General features: G+C 39.8%; 1 protein-coding gene across 3 annotated transcripts in view; it reads left to right on the top strand.

Annotated features, from left to right (window-relative positions):
- Positions 1 to 24,952, top strand: part of LOC105490126 (interleukin 1 receptor type 1) — a 144,570-nt gene that overhangs the window by 53,949 nt on the left and 65,669 nt on the right. Inside the window, exon 1 of one of the 3 annotated variants that reach the window (XM_011755496.3) lies at positions 16,241 to 16,893. The exons of the other annotated variants lie outside the window; for them this stretch is intronic. The gene's annotated coding sequence lies outside the window, so the exon portion shown is untranslated. Of the gene's footprint in view, positions 1 to 16,240; positions 16,894 to 24,952 lie in introns of those variants that run through there. 3 annotated transcript variants of the gene reach the window in all.

Below are 24,952 nucleotides of genomic sequence, written 5' to 3'. Positions count from 1 at the left end.
CAGGTAACTATGTATGTGTGTGTGAGTCCTTTTCTGGACTATTTATTCTATTGTATTAGTCAGTTGGTATAAATTTTCACTGAAATGCTGCCCTAATTACTATAGCCCTAATATAACATGATATCTGGTAGGGTAAATCTTTACTATTCCTCAAGATTGCCATAGCAATTCTTTGCATTTAATATTTTCACATGAATTTTAAAATCACCTGTCAATTCCCACCAAATACCAACAGAGATTTTGATTGGGATTGCAGTTAATTTATAAATCAATTTGGGAAGAACTGACATCTTTACAACATCAAATCTTTCAATTATTGAACATGCTACAGTATATATCTACATTTATAAGATATTTTTAAACTTCTCTTGGCCATTTTTATAATTTTTCAGTGTAGAGAACTTACATGTTTTTCATATTTTCAGAAGAATCACTGTTTGTGGCAGCGATAGCTTTATTTTTAGGTGGTTACTATTTTTAGTGAGATTGTATACAATGTAATTTTTGAAACATTTCATTTATGACCTGTTTGTTGTTAGAAGTAAAGGTGATTTTCATATTGACCTTTTATCCACTGACACTGCTAAACTCGTTTACTGATTTTAATAATCTGTACATGCTTGTGAATATTCCAGAAAAACAATCATGCCATCTGCAAATAATGGCATTAATTTTTGAAGGATGGTTTCACTGGGTAAGAGTTCTTAATTGACAGGTTAGTTTTCTTTAGGTGCTCAGAGTATGTCGTTCCAATGCCTTTTGGCCTCCATACTTTCTCATGAGAATTCGGTTGCTAATCACATCATTGTATTTCCTGTATGTGATGGGTCATTTTTCTCTAGCTGCTGTCAGGATATTTTCTTTATCATTGGCTTTTAACACTTTGATTATGATGTGCTTTCTTTGTGATTATTCTTTGTTAGGTTGTGTTGAGTTTGTTGAATATGCAAATTAATATTTTTCACTGTTTGAAAAGTTGTCAGTCATTATTCCTTTAAATATTTTCTACCCCCTTCTCCCCCCTCCTTTCTGGGATTTTAATTACATATATTTTGGTAGCTTAATATTATTTCACAAGTCTCCAGGGGCTCTGTTTATTTTTCTACAGTCTTTTTTTCTTTGTGATCTTTCAACTGTGTAAAAAACTCACTAGTTCTTTTTCTATCACTAATCTGCTCTGGGAACTACCTCGTAAATTTAAAAATTCCAGCTACTGTTCTTTCCAGCTGTTTTTAAACATCATAGAGCCTTCCTTTCTCTGTCAAAGATTTTATATTTGTTCACTCACCAATATCTTATTTAAAAATTGTTTGAACATGTTTCTCTTTACTTTTTGAGCATATTGATGTACAACATCTGGACCTACTCAGAGTCACGTACATTTTTGAAGCCCATATTTTTTAAGATGTAGAATTCTAGTTTTGCAATTATTTTCCCTCACACATTAAATATATTGTAGGTGTATCTCAGAGATATTGTGGATTTGCTTCCAAACCACAGAAAAGTGAATATTGCAATAAAGCAAGTCACAATTTTTTTTTTTTTGGTTACCCATGGCATGTAAATTATTGTAGTCTATTAAATGTACAGTAGCTTTATGGCTAAAAAACAATGTACATATCTTAATTAAAAATACTTTTTCACTTAAAAATGCTAACAATTATCTGGGGTTCAGTAAGTTGTAATCTTTTTGCTAGTGGGAGATCTACACTTGATGCTGATGGCTGCTGACTGACCAGAGTGGTGATTGCAGAAGGTTGGGGTAGCTGTAGAAATTTCTTAAAATAAGACAGCAATTAATCATGCCACAGTGATAAACTCTTCTCTTCTTGAAAGATTTCTCTGTAGCATGTGATGCTGTTTGATAGCATTTTACCCAAATTAGAACTTCTTTCAAGATTGGAGTCAGTCCTCTCAAACACTGACATTGCTTTGTCAATTCAGTTGAGGTAATATTCAGAATCCTTTTGATATGGTTTGGCTCTGTGCCACCACCCAAATCTAATGTCAGATTGTAATTCTCATACATCAGGGGAGGGACCGGGTGGGTGGTGATCGGATCATGGGAGCTGTTCTTATGATAGTGAGTGTGAGTTCTCATGAGTTTTGATGGTGTAAAAGTGTGGCATGTTCCCCCTTGCTCTCTCACTTTCTCTCCTGCCACCATGTAAGATGTGCCTTGCTTCCTCTTCACCTTCCTCCATGATTGCAAGCTTCCTCAGGCCGCTCCAGCCATGTAGAACTGTGGGTCAATTAAACCTCTTTTCTTCATAAATTACTCAGTTATTTATAGCAGAGTGAAAATGAACTAATGTACCTGTGTTGTCATTTCAACAATGTTCACAGCATCTTCACCAGGAGTGGATTCCGTGTCAAGAAATCACTTTCTTTGCTCAATCATAAGAAACAACTCCTCATTCATCCAAATTTAGTCATGAGACTGCAGCAATTGATTCCACCTTCAAGCTCCACTTTAAATTCTAGTTCTCTTGCTATTTTCACCACATCTGCGGTGACTTCCTCTACTGAAGTCTTGAACCCCTTAAAGTCATCCATGAGGGTTGGAGTCAACTTCTCCCAAACTCCTGTTAATGTTGATATGTTGTCCTCCTCTCATTAACCATGAATGTTCTTGATGGCATGTAGAATAGTGAATCCTTTCCAGAAAGTTTTCCATTTACTTTGCCAGTTCCATCAGATAAATGACTATCTATGTCAGCTATAGCCTTACAAAATGTATTTCCTAAATAATAAGAATTGAAAGTCAAAATTACCTCTGGATCCAATGGAAATTGTGTTACCAGGCATGAAAAAACATTAATCTCTTTTTACATCTTCATCAGAGCCCTTGGATGACGAGTTCCATTGCCAATGAGCAGTAATATATTTACAGGAATTTTTTTTTTTTTTTTCTCCTGAGCACTAGCTCTCAATAGTGGGCTTAAAATATTCAGTAAACCATGCTGTAAACAGATGTGCTGTCATTCAGGCTTTGTTGTTAAGTTTGTAGCACATAGGTAGAGTAGATTTAGCATAAGTTTTGAAATGAGAAATGGACGTTGGCTTCAACTTAAAGTCACCAGCTGTATTAGCTCCTAATAAGAAAGTCAGCTTGTCCTTTGAAGCTTTGAAACCAGACATTGACTTCTTTTCTCCACTATAAAAGTCCTAGATGACATATTCTTCCAACAGAAGGCTGTTTTGTCTACATTGCAGATCTGTTGTTTAGTGTAGCCTCCTTCATCAATGATCTTACCTAGATCTGTGTAACTTGCTACAGCTTCTACATTAACACTCGCTGCTTCATCTTGCACTTTTATGTTATGGAGATGGTGTCTTTCCTTCATCCTCATGAACCAACTTCTGTTAGCTTCTAACATTTCTTTTGCAGCTTCCTCACCTCTCTCAGCCTTCCTAAAATTGAAGAGAGTTAGGGCCTTGCTCTGTGTTAGGCTTTGGTTTAAGAGAATGTTGGGTCTGTTTTGATCCATTATTGACACTACCAAAACTTTCTCCATATCAACAGTAAGGCTGTTTTGCTTTCTGGTCATTTGTGTGTTCACTGGAGTAGCACTTTTAATGTCCTTCAAGTATTTTTACTTTGCAGTGACAACTTTTCTAACCATTTGGTGCAAGAGGCCTAGCTTTCATCCCTTGTTGGCTTTCAACATGCCTAACTAAGCTTCATCATTTCTTGTTTTTTATTTAAAGTGAGAGAACTGTGACTCTTCTTTGGACACTTAGAGGTCATTGTAGGGCTATTAATTGACTTAATTTCAATACTATTGCATCTCAGAGAATAGGACGGAGGAGAGAGATGGGGGAGTAGCTGGTCCGTGGGACAGCCAGAACACATACAACATTTATTAAGTTTGTTGTCTTATGAGTGTGGTTTGTGTCACCTCAAAACAATTACGATAGTAACATCAGAGATTGCTGATTGCAGATCACCATAACATAGAATAATAATAAAGTTTGAAATAGTGTGGGAATTACCAAAATGTGACACAGAGATATGAAGTTAGCACATGCTGTTGGAAAAATGGAGCTGATAGACCTGCCAGGTGCAGGGTTGCCACAAACCTTCAATTTGTAAAACAAAACCAAACTCCCATAATATCTGTGAGGCACAATAAAGCAAAATGAAATAAAATGAGGTCTGTTTGTACCTCATTGTCTTCTAGTTTTTACTGTTTCTATCAAGGAGAGAGCTGTAAGTCTTCCTCTGAATGACATATGCCTTTGTTCCTCTGACTGTTCTTAAATTGTTGTTATATTGTCTTTGGTTTTCAAGAGTTTTATTAAGATGGGTCAAGGTATAGTTATCTTTGGTTTATCCTTTTTTTTTTTTTTTTGAGACGGAGTCTCGCTCTGCCCCCCAGGCTGGAGTGCAGTGGCGCGATCTTGGCTCCCTGCAAGCTCTGCCTCCCGGGTTCATGCCATTCTCCTGCCTCAGCCTCCCGAGTAGCTGGGACTACAGGCACCCACCATCACGCCTGGCTAATTTTTTTTTTATTTCTAGTAGAGACAGGGTTTCACCGTGTTAGCCAGGATGGTCTCGATCTCCTGACTTCGTGACCCGCCCGCCTTGGCCTGCCAAAGTGCTGGGATTGCAGGCGTGAACCACTGTGTCCGGCCTACACTTTTTTTTTTTTTTTTTTTTTTTTTTAGTAATTTGGTCTTCTAGTCCTTTGTTCCCTCCTTCATCACCACCACCACCTACCATGGGGAGTTTTGGGCACAGGAACCTAAATCCCCACAAAGGTTCTGTGTTGGGGGTATGTAATAACAAATAAGTCCATCAGATCAAATATTATTTTCCAACCAACTTGGAATTTGCTAAGTTCCATGAAAATGTGGTTCACCAGTTTTGAAAAATGTTTGGCCACTATCTCTTCAACCGTTGCTTCTGATTTGCTCTTTCTGTCTTCTTCTAAGATTAATTATACATATATTAGACTTCTTGGGTATATCACACATATCTCTTATGCTCTTTTTATTATTTTTCTCTCTATGCATTGGTTTAGATATTGTCTGTTAATCTACTTCCACATTCACTAACCCTGTGGTCTGCTGTGTTTAATCAGCTGTTAACCCATCAGCTGAATTTTCACTTCAGCTATTATATTTTTCAGTTCTAGATTGTCTGTTAGATTCCTTTTTATAGATTTCAATTCATTGCTGGTAATTTTTGTCCTTTTACCTATTTAGTTCCCCATCTTTTTGAGGGTATTGATCACAGTTATTTTACAGTCTTAATTTGCTAACTATAATTTCTTGATTATATGTGAGTTGTTTCCATATTCTGCTTTTTTCCCCTTAATTATTAGCCATATTCTCTTCCCTCTTTGGTAAGTTTTTAATTTTGCCAGACAATGTGTATGAGAGGACAATAGAGGCTTCAGCTAATGTTATTATTGATCAGGGAGTTTCTTCTTTTCTGTTCAGCAGATGGAATGAGGTATTGGTAAACTCAATCTGACCAGAATTTTCCATTTTACAAAAACAGATTAGATCTTGGTTTACTTGTGTTTCTCAGTCGAGGCTTTTCTGGGCTTTTCATAGAGAGCCTTGTGAATCTCTCTTGCCTTAGTTCCAAGAAATTTTGGGAGAACCAGATATGCCCTCCAGAGAGTCACAGTCCAGATCTCAAGTGATCGGTCTCATAGAGATGAAAAATCTGGCAAATGTTTTGATGGAAAACAGGTTATGTGCTTGAGGCAGAGCTGCTGCTTCTAGTAGATTTTTTTTTTGTTTTTTAATTATCAATCTTTAACAGCATCTTGGATAGCCTATGAGTGTATGAACTTGACAAGCATTGCCTCTATGGTTCACAGTAATTTCTAAAATACATTCACCTTATTGGCCATTATCCTATGAAAACTGATTTTGTAATCTCAATAAAGTGGAAGTGGATTTTATAATCTTGATAAAGTGGAAATTAACAAGGCAGTTTCATGAATAATGTGTCCTTTTTTCTCTTTTTGAAAATTATACATACTATCTTGCATATTTATGGGGTACATGTGATACTTTGTTGCATTCATAGAATGTATAATAATCAAGTCAGAGTATGTGGAGTATCTATCACCCTGAGTATTTACCATTTTTATGTGTTTGGAATGTTTCAATTTCTCTCTAGTAACTACTTTGAAATAGACAATACACTGTTGCTAACTATAGTCACCCTATCTTACTATCGAATAGAATTTATGCTATCTAACTGTAGGTTTGTACCCATTGACCAAGCTCTCTTTCTCACCGCCTTTTACCCACACAGCCTTCCCAGCCTCTAGTATCTATTATTCTACTCTCTACCTTCATGGGATTAACTTTTTAAGCTCCTACATATGAAGAAGAACGTGCAAAATTTGTCTTTCTGTGTCTGCCTTATTCCACTAAATGTAATGACTTCCAGTTCCACTCATGTAGCTGCAAATGACATAAAACCATTACTTTTTAATGGCCGAATAGAAGGTTTTTGATTTGTAATAGCTTAAAGCTTCATGAGATTTTACTCTGCCGTTTCCAAAGCTTCCATGTCCTTCTCCAGCTACCTACACTACCCCAGAGCTCAGGAAATCCCTATTTCGCAAACTCATCATTTGTTTGAAATCCCTCGAGTTTTTGATTGTCAGAGTAGCCCCACATAACCATTAAAAGCTTTCCTGGTTTCTCTTTTTCCAGCAGAGGTCCTCTGTCTGGGTTAAGCCAAGTCTTCAGCTTGCAGCCCAAATTGGTAATGTTGGCAGGGGGGCGGGAGGCTGGCAATCATCAGTTCTTATCTTAATCAGTGTCATTGTCTCTTCTCTGAAAATTTTTTTCCCACTCCTAGTAGTTTCTTAGCTCTTTGATTCTTAAAAAAAATACACCTTCTTCAATGTATCCATGTACTTATCAATGAAATCCTCCCAAGAAGCAGAAGCTCTTGAAAATCTTATTTTGATATTCATTTCCTAGCTATATAATCTATGTTTCTTAAGTGCTCTTTAAACTAACTCTTTTTGGGATTTTTCCCTATTCATTTCCTCATTAATGAGCTAAATAACACTTTGGCCTGTTCTAAACATAACATTGAAAATTCTATTTTGCACACCTCATATAAACTCCGAGAACAGGGCAAAGGGAATCACGTTTATGACACTAATTCTTCTAGCAGTGAACTCTTGCTGAATAGGTTTGGAATTTACTGGCAAAACAGTGGTGGTAGGAGGGCAGCGAGAGAAGAAAGGATGGGGCTGGAGCCGTGTCCAAAGGAAGATGCTTTTCCATTCTCTAGTTCCATGACTATGATTTTTTTTTTTTTTTTTTTCAGCCAGAGGAAGTACATCTTGTCTATAGAGGTTTACTCAAGATTGAGTGAAATTTTACCACTCACACAGTGTCCTTTCTCATTGCCACATCATAAACCAGTCTTTCCCCTGAGTCACACACATACAACCCTTGCACAGCAAGTCATGATGGTGCCATGTGTGTATGTGATAGTGATGGGAAAAGCATTAAACAGAACACTCAACTTGTGTTATGGCAAAAAGAGATTGCAGCGATGATAAAGAATGCAGGAAAGGAAGCCAATTTATCTGTTAGGAAAAAACTTCCACTTGCTTATAAATTCTGTTTCCTCTGATGAAGTTTCACTATAAAATGTTTTCTTTTTCTTTAAAAACAAGAAGATGAGAGGACATTGATTAATTAAAAATCTTTACGTTAAAGGATACTGGAAACTTACGAAGAATAAATGTAATGTATAAGACCCGTATAAGGCCTTAGGTTGAAAACAACATGCACCCATGAGCTTGCTAAGTAATTTGAGAAATAGAACATAATCGGCATCTTTGCAGTTTTCTGTATACTTCTCATTCTACCTCCCTGCTTCCCCCCAGAGATAGCTACTCCCCTGAACGTTAGTGTTTTTATAGTGTTAGCATTTATGTTTGCATGCAAAACATATATTATTTTGCTTCATTTAAAAATTTTTATAAAAATAATGCGCTATTCTTCCTTTTTTCATTTTATGTTTTGTTTTTAAGCTACATTCATGCTGATATATGTAGCACAACTTAGTTTTCACACTGTGTCCTATTCAGTGGTGTAATATATACTGTAACTGGTGCATTCATTTTACAGTCAATGGATTTGGGCACTTTCACTGGATTTTTGCTTTTATGAAAAATGTTTCTCTGAGTGTTCTTGTACTGGCTTTATAGGGTGTGTACTCGTGGTATTCTTTAGACAAAGTATAAGCTGAATCTTGAGACAGGCACATGTTCATATTGTTTTCCAAAGTGGTTGCAACGGTTTCTATCACATCAAACAGAGTTTCTACTTGTTGCCAACATCTGGTTTGTTAGACTTGAAAGTTTTTTGCCTACCTAGGAAATGTAAAATAGTTTCTCATTTGTGTTTCTAATTTCCTTGGATTTTTAAGTTAAGTATCTTTTCATTTAGTTAATTGGCCTTTCAGGTTTTCTCTTCTGTGAAATGCCTGTTTTTGTCTTTTTTGTCTATTTAATAGTTATTTTTTCTCTTCTTAACTGATTCTAGGCGTTCTACATTTTTGTGTTACTAATTCTCTGTGAGTTATTTGTGTTATAAATATTTTTCTCTTCTGGCTTGTCTTTTATTTTTTTAAACGATGTCTTTTGGTGAGTAGAAGTTTTTAATAAGAATGTAGGCAAATTTATTACTTTTTATATATTTTTAAAACCTTTGAGTCTTTTAAAAGCTTTCAATTTTTACCATCCTGATATTCCCTTATTTTAGATAAGTATATTCTTTTGTATTTTATTTTTAAAGATGGGAAGTTTTGCCTTAGTATGTGATTCATCTGAAGTGGATCTTTTTTTTTTTTTTTTTTTTCTGCAAGGGATGAAATAAGGAACTAATTCTGTTTCCTCAGCATATGCTTTGCCAGTTGTCCCCAAAATTGTTATTGAACAATGTGCATTGCCACCTCTGTCATGTGCTAACTTTCCATACATATTTGTCAGGATAGGAAACATTACAATGAAGTAGCAAAGGTTGAAATCTCAGTGACTTTGCGCAACACAAGTTTATTTCTCACGCTTGTTAAGTCTGAAGTTGGTCATTGGCTCTTTTTGGTGGTTCTCTTAGAATGGTGACTTTATCGGGGATCCGGGCTGTTTCCTTCCTGCAACCCTATAAGCTGGGAATTGTTTCCTTCCATAGCTTCACATATAAGAGAAAGATTGGGATGATGGAAAGTCACATGGGCTCTTAACTGCCCTGGGGCTTATGGCTGGCCCCAACCATAAGCAAGGGAGGCTGTCAAATTTGGGGAGCACGTATACATATTTAATGACCATTTTTTGTCTCTGCCATATAAGTGTGGGCCTCTTTCTGGTTTCTTTATTCTGTTCCTGGTCTATTTGTATATCCTTGCAACAATTCCTTAATTGTTAAAGCTTTGTAATAAGTTTCGATATCTGCTTGTACAAGTCCCTCATCTAGAAATATTGGTGAAAGAAAAAAGACTATAAAATGTTAGGAATGAACAGGGATGTATAACTATGGACATGGCAATATTTAAAGATAAGAGAATACCAAGAGTGACTTTAAGCCAAAACATTTGAAATTTTAGATCAAAGAACAAATAAAACATAATGTATCAAAATTGACTAAAGAAAAAATAAAATATCTGAATAGTCTCATATAATATTAAATATTTGATTCATATTATAACTATCCTACAAAGAATAGTTTGTATAAAGAAAATAGAATAGATTCTACAAAGAAAGTATTTTACCGAAATGATATTTGAGTGAGTTCTACCAAATATTCAAGCAACAGGTAACATCAATCTTATACAAAATTTTTAGAGGATAAAAATTTAAAAGAAACACATTCTAATATATTATATGAAGCTGGAATACCATTAACACCAAAACTAGAAAATCCCAGTATAAGAAAATAATATTGTATTTCAACCAAGAGGTACAAATCTTAAAATAAAATATAATTATCAGTGTATAACCCATGGTGATTTTAAAAAGATGAGGATCCATGACCATGTTATGATTATCCCAGAAATATAAGGATGGTTTAATCTCAGACAATTTATTAATATTGTATATCATATATAGAGTAAGGGAAAAACTGATATTAATAGATGCAAAAATAGTTTTATCATAGTATCCAATATCTATTCTTGATACTCTCTTGAGAAACCAGGAAGAGAGGAGGTCATTCTTAACCCGATAAATGATGTCTACTGAAAACCTAGAAGTAAGTCTCGTACTCTTTAAAACACTGGTTCTCTTTAAATCAGGAGCAATACAAGAATTACTATTATCAATTATTTTATTTAATGTTTTACTGGAGTTGCTGGCCAATGCAGCAAGATAAGAAAATAACAAAAGTAAAAAACACTGTAATAAAATGAACAGAGCTATTATTATTTGAAGAGAATATGACCTGTCTACATGGTAAACCCACCAAAAAATGCTTGTTTTTTACTGTTGAGAAGCTGGATCATATTTGACAGTCAAGAATTCTGGAATAAGTTTTCATCAAATCCCTATTGAACTGCATAGTATACACTGCACTGAAAAGTATGATTATGAGAGCCAGGTAATAGCATAAAAACTATTTGTTAAGTCAAAAGAGATTACAAAGATATATGTGCATAGAAAAAAAGAGTAGATGGGAATATTGCTTAGTGCTACAGGGGGTTAGGTGGCAAGATCATGAATTAATTTTCCATGTATTCTTTATGTCCCATATCTTCTGTGTTGTGGCTATATTTTTTATAACAAAAGTATTTTTAAAATTTGTACTAATGAGAACCTTTGGAATCTTCCTGCAGAGTTAGTGATGCTTGTTGACTTGTGTCAGAGAGTCGTTGTAGACAATACAGTTTCACCTAACCTTTAACTGCACAGTAAGTCAGACACATTTATTGGGTTATGACTCATATTTAGAACCTGACATATAATGAATACTGGTAAGACATCATCTTACCTTATGAAACACAATAACTTCCTTATTCACTAAAATAACTGAAAATGGCACTGCACCCAAACTTCACAGAAATGTACATTGAGGCATTGTGATAGAGTAAAACAGAAGAAAAAGGAGTTAAACAAAGTCTGTAGATCCAAATCCTAGTCTTGGCTTTCCCATACTAGGCTTGGTTTCCTATTTCAAAATGTGAATAGTGAGAAAGTGCCCTGTTTATAACATTGATTTGTCATGAGGGCAAAACAAAGAACCCCAAAACTGAACCCCAAATTAGAGGGCCTAGAAGAGATGGTAGAAGCAGTTTCCACTGGCTGTTCATACTCGTCCAAGTGGCCTTTGTTTGAGTTCTTCCAGGGATGGGGCAAACACTGTCTCTGCATTGCTGAGTGCTCAATGTATTGTTACAAAGACCTTTTTCACATTGGCCTCCTGGACATCTACCCCATTGCCTTCGTTCTGTCTCTGGATTAGGGTACCATGATTCCTGGCATGGCCTGGTGGCTTCCAGGTGTACGGATATCAATCTTCTTAGCCTAAGGGCCCATGGGAGAGCCTAGCTGGTCTTCTTTGGCCATGAACAGCCTTTGTTATTGTTTTCTCTGCATGCCATGACAGGAGCGTGTCTGAGGGCTTTCTCCAGCGTGACCCTCCTTCGTATCAGAAGGTACATTCCCACTGGGGCAGCTAAGCACACAGCCTCCTACCACACATGATTCACTGTGGACGTCTTGGTCAGCAGACTCTGGCATTTGTTTGGTTTTGTTTTCCACCAGTGCTTTGCTTTTTCATATGCCTTGTCCTGTACTTAACAATATGAGGTTAGGGAAATAAGAATGGGATTTTAGATTTGTCTGTGATAAATCTCACGATGTTAGATTTAGCCTATGGTTCTATCTTAATGGCATCTTTTGGGATCCTGGTTTGCTCTCTCAGTGAATTCACCGTCCATTTTAACTCCAGGACTCCCAGAATGTGGTAAGCTTGCCTGCTCTGCCCTTCTGCTGTAGAAACCTGTTCTGTACCTCGTAGCTCCCTCCCCAGCCCCTGGCTTGGCCTCCAGGCATTCTCCTTTCCTGCATTCATGGCCTCCAGGAATATTACCACACACCATCTGCACATCATCTGGTTCTTTTGGCCAATGCTCACTTGATAATGTTTTTTTGGCTTCAGTTTCCAGTTCTGCTTTCTAAATTTGTATTTGCTTTCTTTGGAAAATGTATTCCTTCTTCCCTACCCTCCCTCCTTTCCTGCATTCCTCTGCTCTGTACTCTCCACAACTGAAGAGTGCCATGGCCATGTCCATGCCCAGCCTGGCTGCCTCTTTTCTGGGAGGAGAGGTCAGCTCCACACCTGAGAGCTAGGATGGAACCGAATACCTGGAACTGAGCCTGAGGCTTTCCAGTAGAGCACACTCTTCAGATGGACTCGTTTACCATTGAGTATGGGTGTTTATACATGTATCCAACTCTACTAACCATATTCTTCATTTTACTCACAAGACAGATGTTTGCAGATACTTACATGAAATTCTGATTCACTAAGTTTACAGCATTTAACTGTGGTAGTCTTACCATCTAACAACCCCATCGAACAAAAGATTGCATGAGCTTCACCAGACCTGGCTTGTTTTCAGTCAGTTCATGCTTTCCCTTGGCGATGGTGGCTTCATTAAGTGCTGAAAGACTATCCCTGTAATCATTCATCTAGAATATTTCCCATTCCCTCATCTGTGCTTGCAAAATCCCTTAAACTCGGTAATGGATGTGGAAGCTGTCTGTCTGGAGGTATGAAGAATTAAGGAATGGCATTCTCCCCAGAGGTTTGATAGAAAGCTGAAGACACTGTGCGGTCTGGAAGAGTCATGGGGATGATATGAATTGTTCATGTATCATTGCCTGCAACAGGAGTATGATAAGCAGCCAGGCACTCAAGCCAGATCCTTAGGGCCTGACCACAAAGGTTGCCAGTGGCCATCGGGGATGGCATGGTTACTTTTCTAGTGTAAAGAGACAACGGTTAAACTAACAGAATGTGTCACACTGGAAAGCATTTTGAAGATCAGGTCAATTAGTGCTCCCCATGTTAATGTGCACACAGGTCACCCAGGAAGCTTAGTCAAATATAGATTTGAATTCAGTGGTTCTGGGGTGGGTCCTAATGGTCTGCATTTCCATTGTGCTCCTTGGTGATGCTTTTGGCTCATGGGCCACACTTTGGGTCCCAAGAGTTTAGACTATACTGTTTTATTTTGTTCTGTTTTATTTAGTTTTTTTGTCAGATGTAGAAACTGAGATCCAGTGAGGTGAAGTGATTTTCTCAAAGATGAATAGATGAAGTTAAAGCTAACTCTTTAACCCAGGTCTGCTGGCGTCTGGGTTGGTGTCTCTCTAATTACAGAATTGCTGGACTTAGGAAAGCAATCTCCTGCGCTCTCTTAATGACCTGTAGCATGTTGAGGGGGAGCCAAGGTTAGATTCTAAGGATGCACATACTTGCACACACATGCACACACATACACACATGCTCATGCACACGCGTGCACACATATACTGAACGTGCTTCTTCCTATTCTCCTTTTTCAATTGGGAGGTATAAGAAGCACATGGATTACAGCCACGTTAGAGACATTTATAAATACAAATCAATTCGGAATGTGTAAACTTTTCCATAAGAATATTATGGAAAAATACTGAGTTATTTCTGACCTTTTATGTATAAACACAGACATTCTAGAGTTCGGCAAAGACCACGTTACTGATAAAATTGTATTAGAATGACGCCTTCTGATACTTTAAATGTTAAAAGCTCTGGGCTTGGCTCAGGGAATTCTAGACTCTAGCATTCATAAAGGACCCTAGAGTTTGGGAGATTATCCATTAACTTCTGGTATTGAAATTTTGTTGCCAACTATGACTATTTGTTTTCCCTGAACTCTGTAGGGGAATAATACAGCTGAGAAAACCCAGGCAAAAGCGCGTGTGTGGGTGCATGTGTGTGGCGTGTGTGTTCACACATGTTAGCTAAACAGTGCAGATTCTTCCAATTTTTCTCCTTTTTGAGAATTGGGAAGGAGGAAGACAGAAGAAATTGTCTGGAGTGGAAAAGAGGGCCGGAAAAATCCTTGAACTAATAATTTGCCAATTAATCCAGCTGCTTGGTAATAGCCTGGAATTGGAAGGTCTTTGGGGTGCTCTCCGGAAAGGGTGCCAGGAAGTATGAGACAATGGCTGCTAGGAACTTGCACTGTTCCTGAGGAGATAAGACCTGTTGTCAAGTAAATTGCGGTGGATCCCTGGTAACACTTGAAGAGCAATGCAAGCCTGGGTTCCACCTGGGCTCTACCCCTGCCTGACTAAGGGAGCTTGGGGAAAGTACTTACATAATCTCAATCAGTTTCCTCACCTGTAAAATGGGCCTAAAGAATTTAAATTTCCATGCAAGTCAAAACCATAACGAGATACCATCTCACACCAGTCAAAATGGCTATCACTAAAAAGTCAAAAAATAAGAGATGCCAACAAGGTTGCAGAGAAAAGGGAATGCTTACATTCTGCTTGTGGGAATGTAAATTAGTTCAGCCACTGTGAAAAGCAGTTTGGTGATTTCTCAAAGAACTTAAAACACAACTACCATTTGACTCAGCCATCCCATTATTGGGTATATTCCCACAGGAATATAAATCATTCTACCATAAGAACATGATGTTCATTACATCACTATTCTCAATAGCAGAGACATGGAATCAACCTAAATGTTCATCAGTGGTAGACTGGATAAAGAAAATGTGGTACATATACACTATAGAATATTATGCAGCCATGAAAAAGGACGAGATCATGTATTTTGCAGCAACATGGATACAACTGGAGGTCATTATTCTGAGAACTAACACAGAAACAGAAAATCAAATACTGAATGGTGTCACTTATAAGTGAGAGGTAAACACTGAGTTCATATGGACACACAGAAAGGAACAACAGACACCAGGACCTAATTGAGGGTGGAGTGTGGGAGGAGGGTGAGGATTGAAACTACCTATAGGGTACCATACTTATTACCTGGGTTACAAAACAATCTGTAGACCAAGCCCCCTGAATACACAATTTCCCTATATAACAAACCTGCACAAGTACCCCTGAACCTAAAATAAAATTAAAAATAAATAAGTAAATGAATACATAATTCAAATTTCCTTGAAGAATGCCTGGCACCTGTAAGTGCTCACTTTTGCTATCTCCGTTATCATCACAGAGAGAAGGCACAGGTTCAGAGTCGGGAAAATCACACCAGGATGCTTGAGTAGGGGTCTGCTTGAGCAAATGGTGGTGAAAACTGGAAAGAAGGAGAAGGAGCAAAGAGGAGGTGGGCTGTGTCGTGCTGGGTGGTGTCACATTGACTAGGGTAAGGAGCGGCAGTGGCAGAATTGAGGCTGCAGAGCATTGAAGCAGAGGTTTGAGCAGTGCCTCTCAGGGTCAGCAGGCGGCCCATCCAGGTGAGCACAAAGGGTTCTTGGAAAGGGTAATGGAACAATGATAGGAAAGCATGTGAGACCAGATGTCTGCGGGCCTTGAATGCTAGAATTGGAGGCTTGACTCTTCCTCCCTACACTGCAGATTTTTGAGTAGCATTGTGATAGGCTGGACGCTGTATCATGTTGAGAATGTTCATCTGAGTGCAGGGGACAGGAAGGGGTATGAGAGAAATAAAAGAAGAGGCAGGCCAGGTGCAGTGGCTCATGCCTGTAACCCCAGCACTTTGGGAGGCCAAGGGAAGTGGATCATCTGAGGTCAGGAGTTTGAGACCAGCCTGACCAACATGGTGAAACCCAATCTCTACTAAAAATACAAAAATTAGCCAGACATGATGGCGGGCATTTGTAGTCCCAGCTACTCGGGAGGCTGAGGCAGGAGAATCACTTGAACCTGGGAGGCAGAGGTTGCAGTGTGCCAAGATTGTGACATTACACTCCATCCTGGGAGACAGAGCAAGACTCAGTCTCAGGAAAAAAAAAAAAAAAAAGGAGGAAGCTTGGCAGCACCAGCTCTCCTAGGTGGATCTGGTTGCGTTTGTGGAAGCCGGAGGCTCCGGCTTTCATCTCCAATGAGCTGAGGGGTGATCAGTGGTCACCCTACCTCCAGGGTGTGGTGAAAGGAGACTTCCAGAGTTCTCAGTACACATGGCAGGGCTAGTGGGCACCATGAGAAGTGGCCGGGATCTAGGACATGAGCAGACCTGAATAAAGAGTCCTGCAGCATGGCCTGGGCTGCCTCTAGGGAGACTGCTCTCAGGATTGGGAGGTAGGCAGAAAGGAAAAGCTTATACCACCACAGGCCTGGGACTGACCGGTCAATACTCTGATGATGGGAACATGATAATGAGCTGGATTCAGCCAGCAGACCTTGTCCAGGTTCAACACAAAGTCATGAGAGGAAAGCACCAGCTTCGGGAAGCGTTAGAGGTTACCGTGCAGTAGAGGGTGTTGGTGCAGTAGTGGGTGTTGGTGCAGTAGTGGGTGTTGGTGTTTCTTAAGGATCTGGCACGTTTGCTGAGTGATTCTGGCTGTCTGCCTGGCTCTGAGCTTTCTGTTCATCATTCCCCAGATGTGTCATGGCCGAGGGATTAAAGGCCTCAGAGGCTGTGACACAGCCATCTCCAAAACCCCACTTTCTCCTTCCTTTGAGCCTCCGCACCAGCTGGGGCGTCTGGCAAGATGTGAGCTGTCAGTCTGCTGCGGCACAGACCTGAATGAACAACTCTAGCCAGGGCTGACTTCAAAACGCACTTTCGTTTTTAATAACCAACATCAGCTCAGCAGGCTTCATTTGGGAAAAGAGACCTTGTCCGATTACCCCGACATTCTCCACCTCCTGAGAGGCCAGCCATTCCCAAACGCCCCAAGGATGAACGGAGATGGTAAGATGATTAATTGCACTGCAGGTTTTTTGCTTCTGCATTTTTTTCCCTCCTTTTTTGGGGTTTACTCACACGTTAATGAGGTATTTAGGAAAGACAAACGGAATCTGATAAAAGGTAATGTTATGTTGTGTTATGTTATGTTGTTTGTTGAAATAACATTTTAAGGATTTCTTGAAGTTATATGTGTATGTTATACAGAGCGTATGTGTTATCTGTATGTGTTATACAGAGCGTAGATGTGTTTAAGATATGTTAATGAGCCATATTAAGAGATCAACTGTGATTACCTATGGAAGACTTAACTATGAAATATATGGGAAATATGCTTTATAACTGTATATTACTTATAAACCACAAATAGTTACCTGACTTTTGGTATGTGGTAAGAGATGTGAAGTGAAAGGCATTGTAAATGAAGTCGTTTTATAAGACTGTTATTACTGTAAGAATTGAGACTTGTTTTATCACTTTCCATTAAGCTTCTACAATGTTAGAGAGGCGTAATCTCACCCAATGTTTGACTGAAGGTGCTATTTTTTATTTATTTATTTTTTATTTTTTTTTGAGATGGAGTCTTGCTCTGTCACCCAGGCTGGAGTACAATGGCATGATCTTGGCTCACTGCAACCTCCACCTCCCGGGTTCAGGCGATTCTCCTGCCTCAGCCTCCTGAGTAGGTGGGACTACAGGCACGTGCCACCATGCCCAGCTAACTTTTTGTATTTTTAGTAGAGACGGGGTTTCACCATGTTAGCCAGGATGGTCTCAATCTCCTGACCTTGTGATCCACCTGCCTCGGCCTCCCAAAGTGCTGGGATTACAGGCGTGAGCCACCGCGCCCAGCCTGAAGGTGTTATATTATTAACAGCAGGCTCTATTGGTTTCATTTAAAGGTATAATGCATTGTATTGGCAAAACTTGTATACACTTTCTTCAATAAGGACTTCAAAGGTAATCTTAAAAGCCTGATCATGTTTTTTTACCCCCACTCAGAAGCTTTGCCAGTGTTGCACCTACAGCTATAGAGAAGACCGTGCACTCTCAGAGGGGATTATAAACATTGTCTTGCATTTTTGTCCTTGATCTCCATAATTTATCCTTGATCTCCATTTATCCTTGATCCCCATAATTCCTACTGATAGTGTTGTTGTGCATCAGAATGAGAAAATGGGACTGAACCTGAAGGATTAAGGAAAGAAAATAACAAAACAAAAAGAACCAAATGAAGCTTATTCAATTAATTTATAACTCCTTATTGCTTATGTAAAATGTGAATTTTTTGTTGTGTTGGTGAGGGTGTGAGGAGTGGATGGTGGGGAAGGATGCTTCAAAAAATACAGCTAAGGATCAACTGGTTTGGTGAGTCATGGCATTCACCTGTGAGACAGCTGGAGAACAGTGACGTGTGTGTGTGTGTGTGTCCGTGTGTGTATCTGTGTGTGTGTGCATTCAATGCAGGAGATTGGTGTTTACTGTAAATGTGTTGATCCGTTAGGAAAAGGAAGAAGACAAAGTTGTCCAGAAAGAACCAAGAAAACTGCTTGAGATGAATTTGATCTGCCTAGTGGCAGTGATTAATTTAAGAAGATTCTTATGACCTTTACTAATGCTACATGCTGTTGTTAATCATTGAACTGACAAACCCAACTGGGCACAAGACTGTTAGTTTACTTAGGAGGAGAACTTGACATGAGTGCTCAAAGAATAGTGAGGGTATACTTCTAAAATACGTCCTTGAAACATTTACACAAACAGCACAAGCTCATTGTCAAGAATAAAATTTAAAAAAATACATAGAGATAATAGTAAAAGACAAGAAGTAAAAACACACCACTGTGAGATAAACACTGTTAACGTTTTGGTAGGTACATTTGTCTCTGAGTCCATTTATGGTTTGAAGAAATATACTTGTACTCTACATGCTATTCGGTTATCTGCTTTTACCTCACAGCAATGTATTACGAGCATCTTGTCATGAGAATGAATTTTCTTTTACAAAAGCTTTTCCATTTCATTGCATAGATAGTTTATTAAATCCTGTTGGCAGGTGGTTGATTGTTTTTCTCTTATTAACAATACTAAAACTAACACCCTTGCAGCTAAACCTTTGCATCTCCTCATGAGTTTTCCGTGAGATAAATCCCCAGAGGTGGAATTGTAGGGGTCAAAGAGCATGGGCGTTTTAGAAACTCTAGATCCCTGCTGCTAAATTAATCCTAGGAAAGTTTTATTAATTTACATGCCCACCAGCACTGTGTGAACATTTTCTAACACTCTCATCGGCATCGGGTTTTATAATTTTTTAAAAAGTGTACTACTCTAATAATAGGCAAAGGTATATTTTGTTGTCTTAATTTACCTTAAGGAAACCCTTTGCAAAATCTGCTGGCTTCCAGTTCTGCCCCTTTGGGTTCAGCCTCTCATCTTTTTTGGTTACTCATTGCCAAGGCAGTCACCTCTAACAGTAACTTCTGCCAACCTAATTTCTGAGGACTTTGACCTCATTTGATGTCTCTCAGAAAGTCTGCTGAGAGAGAGAGAGAACTGGATGCTTTTGCTCTGAATTTTTACTGATTGAGTAACCTGGGGCAAACCTCAGTCTTTGTGATTTTGTCTCCTTTTTAGCTATAAAATGTAGAGAGAAGGCCTGTGCTAGCCACCTCACAAGATTGTACTGGGATTATAAAGAGGCAAGATAGAGGCAAGCTTTTTGAATAGTAGAAAAGTAAAAATGCAAAATGGCATTATTATTATTGTTGTTACTGTAAAGTTTAGTGATAAGTCTTGCCTTCTAAAATATATAGTTTCTGGAGAGCTGCATGCCGAAATTTTGACGTCTTCTAATTCTAAAGTTGGGAAGTTGTGTGTGTGTGTGTGTGTGTGTATGTGGTGTGTATAACATATTTCTATGTTTCTTGGTTCTTAGATTCAGTAGCAGTGTTTGGTGGGTTCCAGCAGTGCATGGATACATTTTAGATTAAAAAGGTTTCTATTTTGTTGCTTATCTATTTCATTCGCTTGGAGGAAAACCAGCCATCCCCCTCCTGTAGAATTCTCATCATCCATGGGCTTTGCTCAACTCCCCAGTGGTGAGAGCTCCTCAAAGACAGGGGCTGGTTTCATGTGTATACCTCTCTCCAGGGCCTGCTTTGGGGTCTGACACCCACAGGGGGGATCAATCAATGTTTCTCAAATGAGTCAATGTAAGGGAGGTAGAAACATATTTACCCAGTTCTGTGGAGAAAGGAATATTCCAAAAAGGAATCCCAGAAGATTAAAAAAAAACAACCTAAATGGAGCTTTTCTAGGGGCAACTCGTTATTTATTTAGTTTAGTTTGGGTGAGTCTCAGTTTCTACTGAGTAAATCTTTAACGCTCTGAAAGGATATTAAACAAATGAATGCAAGCCAAGGATAGGACCAGGAAAATGGAGAACACTGTCTTTATAGGTACAAGTGTCATGGACTTGGCATGAATGTCAAAAACTTTAAGGAGGCATCGATTTTCACTCTGACTCCCAGCTCAGTGCTGGGCTGCAGAACTCAGGACCAAACTGACATTTAGTCATGGTTTGAACTTGGCACTGAGTAATAATAATAAAAACTAATATGTAATACAGCACTTACTAGGTAGGAGACCTGGTTTTAAGTACTTCTCGTATGAAATAATCAGTACTATTATTTTATTTTACAGATTAAGAAACAGGCACAGAGAAGTGATTTGCTAGGGTTATACCAGTAGTTAGTGCAGAGTTGGAATTACAATGCAGACAGGCTCACTCTGGAGCCCGTGGGTCAGTGAAGGTAGGTCGGACCGAACTTCAGAGACAATGTCACATGGTTTTAGGCCACTGGTGACGTTTGTGCTGTTTATTTGCACATATGACTACCATTTATTGAGTCACCTACTAAAGGAACATGCACTCTTTTGGGTTCTTTAAGTATATTATCTTGAATCTTTCTCACAACCTTGAAACATTATTCCAACTCTAGGTCCAGACAAGCTGAGACCCTGAGAAGTTCAGTAAGTTTCCCAAAGCTGCGGGCTAGTGAGGAGAGATCCATCAGGCTGCGCCAAGTCTATGTGCCTTCTGAGCCCCTGAGCCACGCTGGCCTGGACAATTGAGTGCCGATTTACTCGGTTCTTCCATCCCAAGGTGCTGAGAGTCCAGTTCTACTGCATTTGGAGGTGTTGAACCTGAAAACTCAGCCCCAACAACCCCTCAACTTGGGATCAGGCAGGGCTCAGCCTCAGCTTCTCTGAACCCACATGGGCCAATGTGAAATGGATTTGATTTTTCAGACCAGATCCTCCCTGGAAGGACCATCCAATTTATCACGCCAACCCAGACACGATGGGCGTTTAAAATATTGAGAGAGATTTCTTTATATTTCCTGTCTATTGACCCTCCATATCTGCAGCAAGGAACTCCAGAGAATGTCTCCAAGGAGGCTGGGATGGAGTATGGTGAGTGCTAGCTTGGGATCCCAGGGCAGCTTCATTTCTCCTGGGCAACTTATCTCCCTTTCCTTTGCTTAGTGTTTCCAGTTATAAAACGGGGGAAAAGACTATAAAATGGAATTTTACTTTTTTTGGTTAAACTTTTCCATATGATTTTGAAACTCTTTAATTTTTTTGAGCAGATGACACGCGGTTTATTTGCTTTTGAAGGGGTAACACAATTTAAAAGGTTCCTCAGGGAAGTGTCCTCTTCGTCACCAATAGGTGAGTCTGGTTAATAGTTTCTAGTTTTTTCTTCCACCTCTTTCATACTTATAGTGTGCACCTTCTGTACCTTGATCCATGGCTGTATCAAAGGAGGTGCATTTTCAGCCTCTCAGTGGACCTTTAGGTTGTTTGTAATCTTTTGTTATTTCAGCCAATGTTGCAACCAGTAACAGCCTGCCCTTGTAATTTTGCGGAAGTGTTTACAAGTTGTTGGTTAAATTCCTGGAAGCAGAATTGCGGGGTCAGAGGCTGTGTACTCTTGTGATTTCGATATATATTTCAGAATTACCCACCCCCACCCTACCAGGTCACACCAATTAACACCACCACCAGGAATGTTTGAAAGAATGCTTCTCCATGTGCTTGTCAACAGTGCCTGCTAACAAACTGGTTTTTATTAGACTTTGGCAGTCTCAAAGGAAAAAGCTGCAAACTTAGTAAGTTTTTTGAATTTTCCTATCTCATATCATGACCCACGCAGTGTCAGCCCCATTGTGATCTCTTGTGGCAAATACAACCACGTTTGACATGTACTTTGTTGACTCAGGTTGGGCATCTATTCAATTGGTTTAAAACCATTTGCAATCACAACTTTTTTCATTTGATGATTGTGTTTTGAGACCTTGCTGTGTGTCCAGTCATGGGATGGCACAAGGGTGAGTGGACCCCACCAGGGTTGCACGAAACAGCTAGGCAGCCGCAGGAGTTGGCACCCGTGGGCTGAGCACTGTGAAACACAGAGACAAAAGGCTGCAGAGACAGCGACTAGGGAGCCATGATCCACATTAGCCTGGTGATTGGGACTGTTCGAGGTGAAGCGATAAGGTCTGAGGCATGAGAAGGAACCAGCCAGACAGAGGGCAGAAGAAGCAGATCATAGAAGCCCAGCATGAGGAGCAGAAAGCAGCTCTATGTATGGCCAGTGAAGAGAGTGGAAGGGAGACCAAGGTGAGCCGGAGACACAGGCAGAGGCCAGAGGATGGGGGGCGTTTAGGGCCATGGTAAGAGTTTGGCTTTTATTGTGAGTTTCAGGTTGACTTTAGTCATGGGCTGGGAAGATGGTGCCAAGGTCTGTAAACTCTTACCTTGTAGATGTAAATGCCCACCTGAATGACACCAGGGAGGTGTGGTTCTATACACAAGCATCTGTCAGACTGTGTTGTATTTGCCACAAGAGATCACGATGGGGCTGACATTGCATATAGGGCTGGCGACCAGAACACTGTTTCTCTTGGCCAGCCTTGTCCTCCGTGTGAGACAAGTGGAGACAGTTTACGAAAATACATTCTACGTCTCTCTGAAATAAAACTCAGTTTATAAAGGGCTTTCTCATTCATTATCTCATGCATTAATAAACTGACTGATAATTTTGACAGATTATTATTGCATGTCCAACCTGTGCTAAGCCCTGTGCTAAGTGCTGGGGATGGTGAGAGGAAGAAGGAATGGAAGGGGAAATAGAAAGATGAAGAAAATTCAGAGCAGCTTATAGTCCATTTGCGAGATAGAATCAAATGTCAGCAATGAGAAGGAACGCAGGAAGGGGACGTGAAGAGGACCTAGCCACCTCTAGGTTCTGGACCAGAGCACGGGTAAATCTGCCCCCAGGGCCTGCTTGGTGCCAGGGAGTCCTTCAGGGATGGGGTCTCAGGAGAGAGCCGCAAGTAGGGCTTCTCTGACATCCTTTTCTCCGGGTGTAGGTAGGGTTATCTTTCTAACTTTAGAGGTGACCAACTAAGAGCTTTCCTCAGGACCACTGAGTGGGCAAAGAGAACTGGAACTTTTCCTCCCACCCCTGAAATCTGAGGCCATGGCTCTCTGTGCTCAGAATAGAACAAAATTCCTGAAGCCCAACCACCTGGGGAAGGCGTTGAGGAGAGTGTCTCTACTATGCATCGTCTTTCATGCTGGCCACCCTGGTTCCATGATGATGAGGCTGCTTTGCTTATGAGTCTGTAGTGTTGTCACAGCTCTGGGGAAGGGGTGTGTACTCTACCAGTCTTAGGGTCTTGGTGACTCTAAGCCCAGAGGTGCTTCCATTGTGTGAAGAAACATAGGAGACTGAGACAAAATATTGTTGATAAGACACTCAGGCCCATTTTGGAAGCAAAACTGTCATAAACCATCATTTGTGGCCAGCACAGGGTGGGGATTAATGTGTGTGTGTGTGTGTGTGTGTGTGTGTGTGTGTGCAAGTGTGAGTGTGTGTGTTGTGGGAGGTGTTTGGGGGAGGTCTCAGGAACTGCTGGCCCTGAGGAGGTACTGATGGATCAGGTTTCCACGGACACAGGAACATCTGGGCAGGAAGTGGGATGATTGCAAAGTCAGCTCACCCCCTTCAGTGAGCTTCACCTCCCAGTCCAGGGAAAGGAGGGCAGGGCTTGCTTCTGAGAAGGGACTTCTGGTGAATTCCAGGTACTCAACGCAGACAGAATTGCCCCAATCAGATGCAACATGGGATGGGGGTTGTCAAGTGCTAATGCCAGGTGAAAGAGGCAGCAAAAGGTGTGTTTACCATAGAAAAGTCTAGAAATGTAGTTATAAAAGTTGAAATGTGTCTGTGTTAATTGTAATGGAAATAAATAATTTAAGATTAATAGATTTTAGGCTTTGGGTTTTCCTTTATCTGTGTACAATAGATTGAATATCTGTGTGTCCCCCAAGCCACCACTAAATTCCTATGTCGAAACCCTAATCCCAGTGATGGAGTTAGGAGGTGGGATGCTTGGGAGATGATTAGGTCATGAGGGTGGAGCCCTCATAAATGGGATTAGTGCCCCTATAAGAAGAGGTCAGAGAACTAGCTAGCTCTATTTCTACCATGTGTGGATACAATGAGAAGTCAGCTGTCTGCAAACCAGAAAGTGGGCCCTCACCAGACACTGGATCTGTCAGAACCTTGATCTTACACTTCCAGTGTCCAGAACTGTAAGACACAAATATTTGTTGCTTAAGTTATCCAATCTGTGATCATTTGTTACAGCAGCCCAGGCTAAGACACTGTGTTCAAGCAGCCGGTGACAATGGTATGACTAAGGATTTTACTAAGTTTCAGGTCTGTTTCCTGAATCAATGAACAAGGGAATGAGCCATTGCTATAGAATAGGCTCAAAGCACATTTATGTCTTTTGTGGAAGTTTGCCTTCTTTTATCCTTTGGGGAGAAATTATTAGCAGTGAATGTGCTTATAAGTTACCCATCTTTTCTCCAAAAATGCTGAACGTCTTAACCATGAGTCTCTTCTTGTCTGAGGGAGGCGGTGTTGCTTTTGGTGACCAGAGCCATTTGGTCATGTACACCAATAACATATTCCAACATGGGCCACAAA

The sequence above is a fragment of the Macaca nemestrina genome, chromosome 13, assembly GCF_043159975.1.
Source record: "Macaca nemestrina isolate mMacNem1 chromosome 13, mMacNem.hap1, whole genome shotgun sequence".
NCBI lineage: Eukaryota > Metazoa > Chordata > Mammalia > Primates > Cercopithecidae > Macaca > Macaca nemestrina.
Note: the sequence above shows the minus strand (reverse complement) of the source record. Positions and strands in the feature narration are given on the sequence as shown.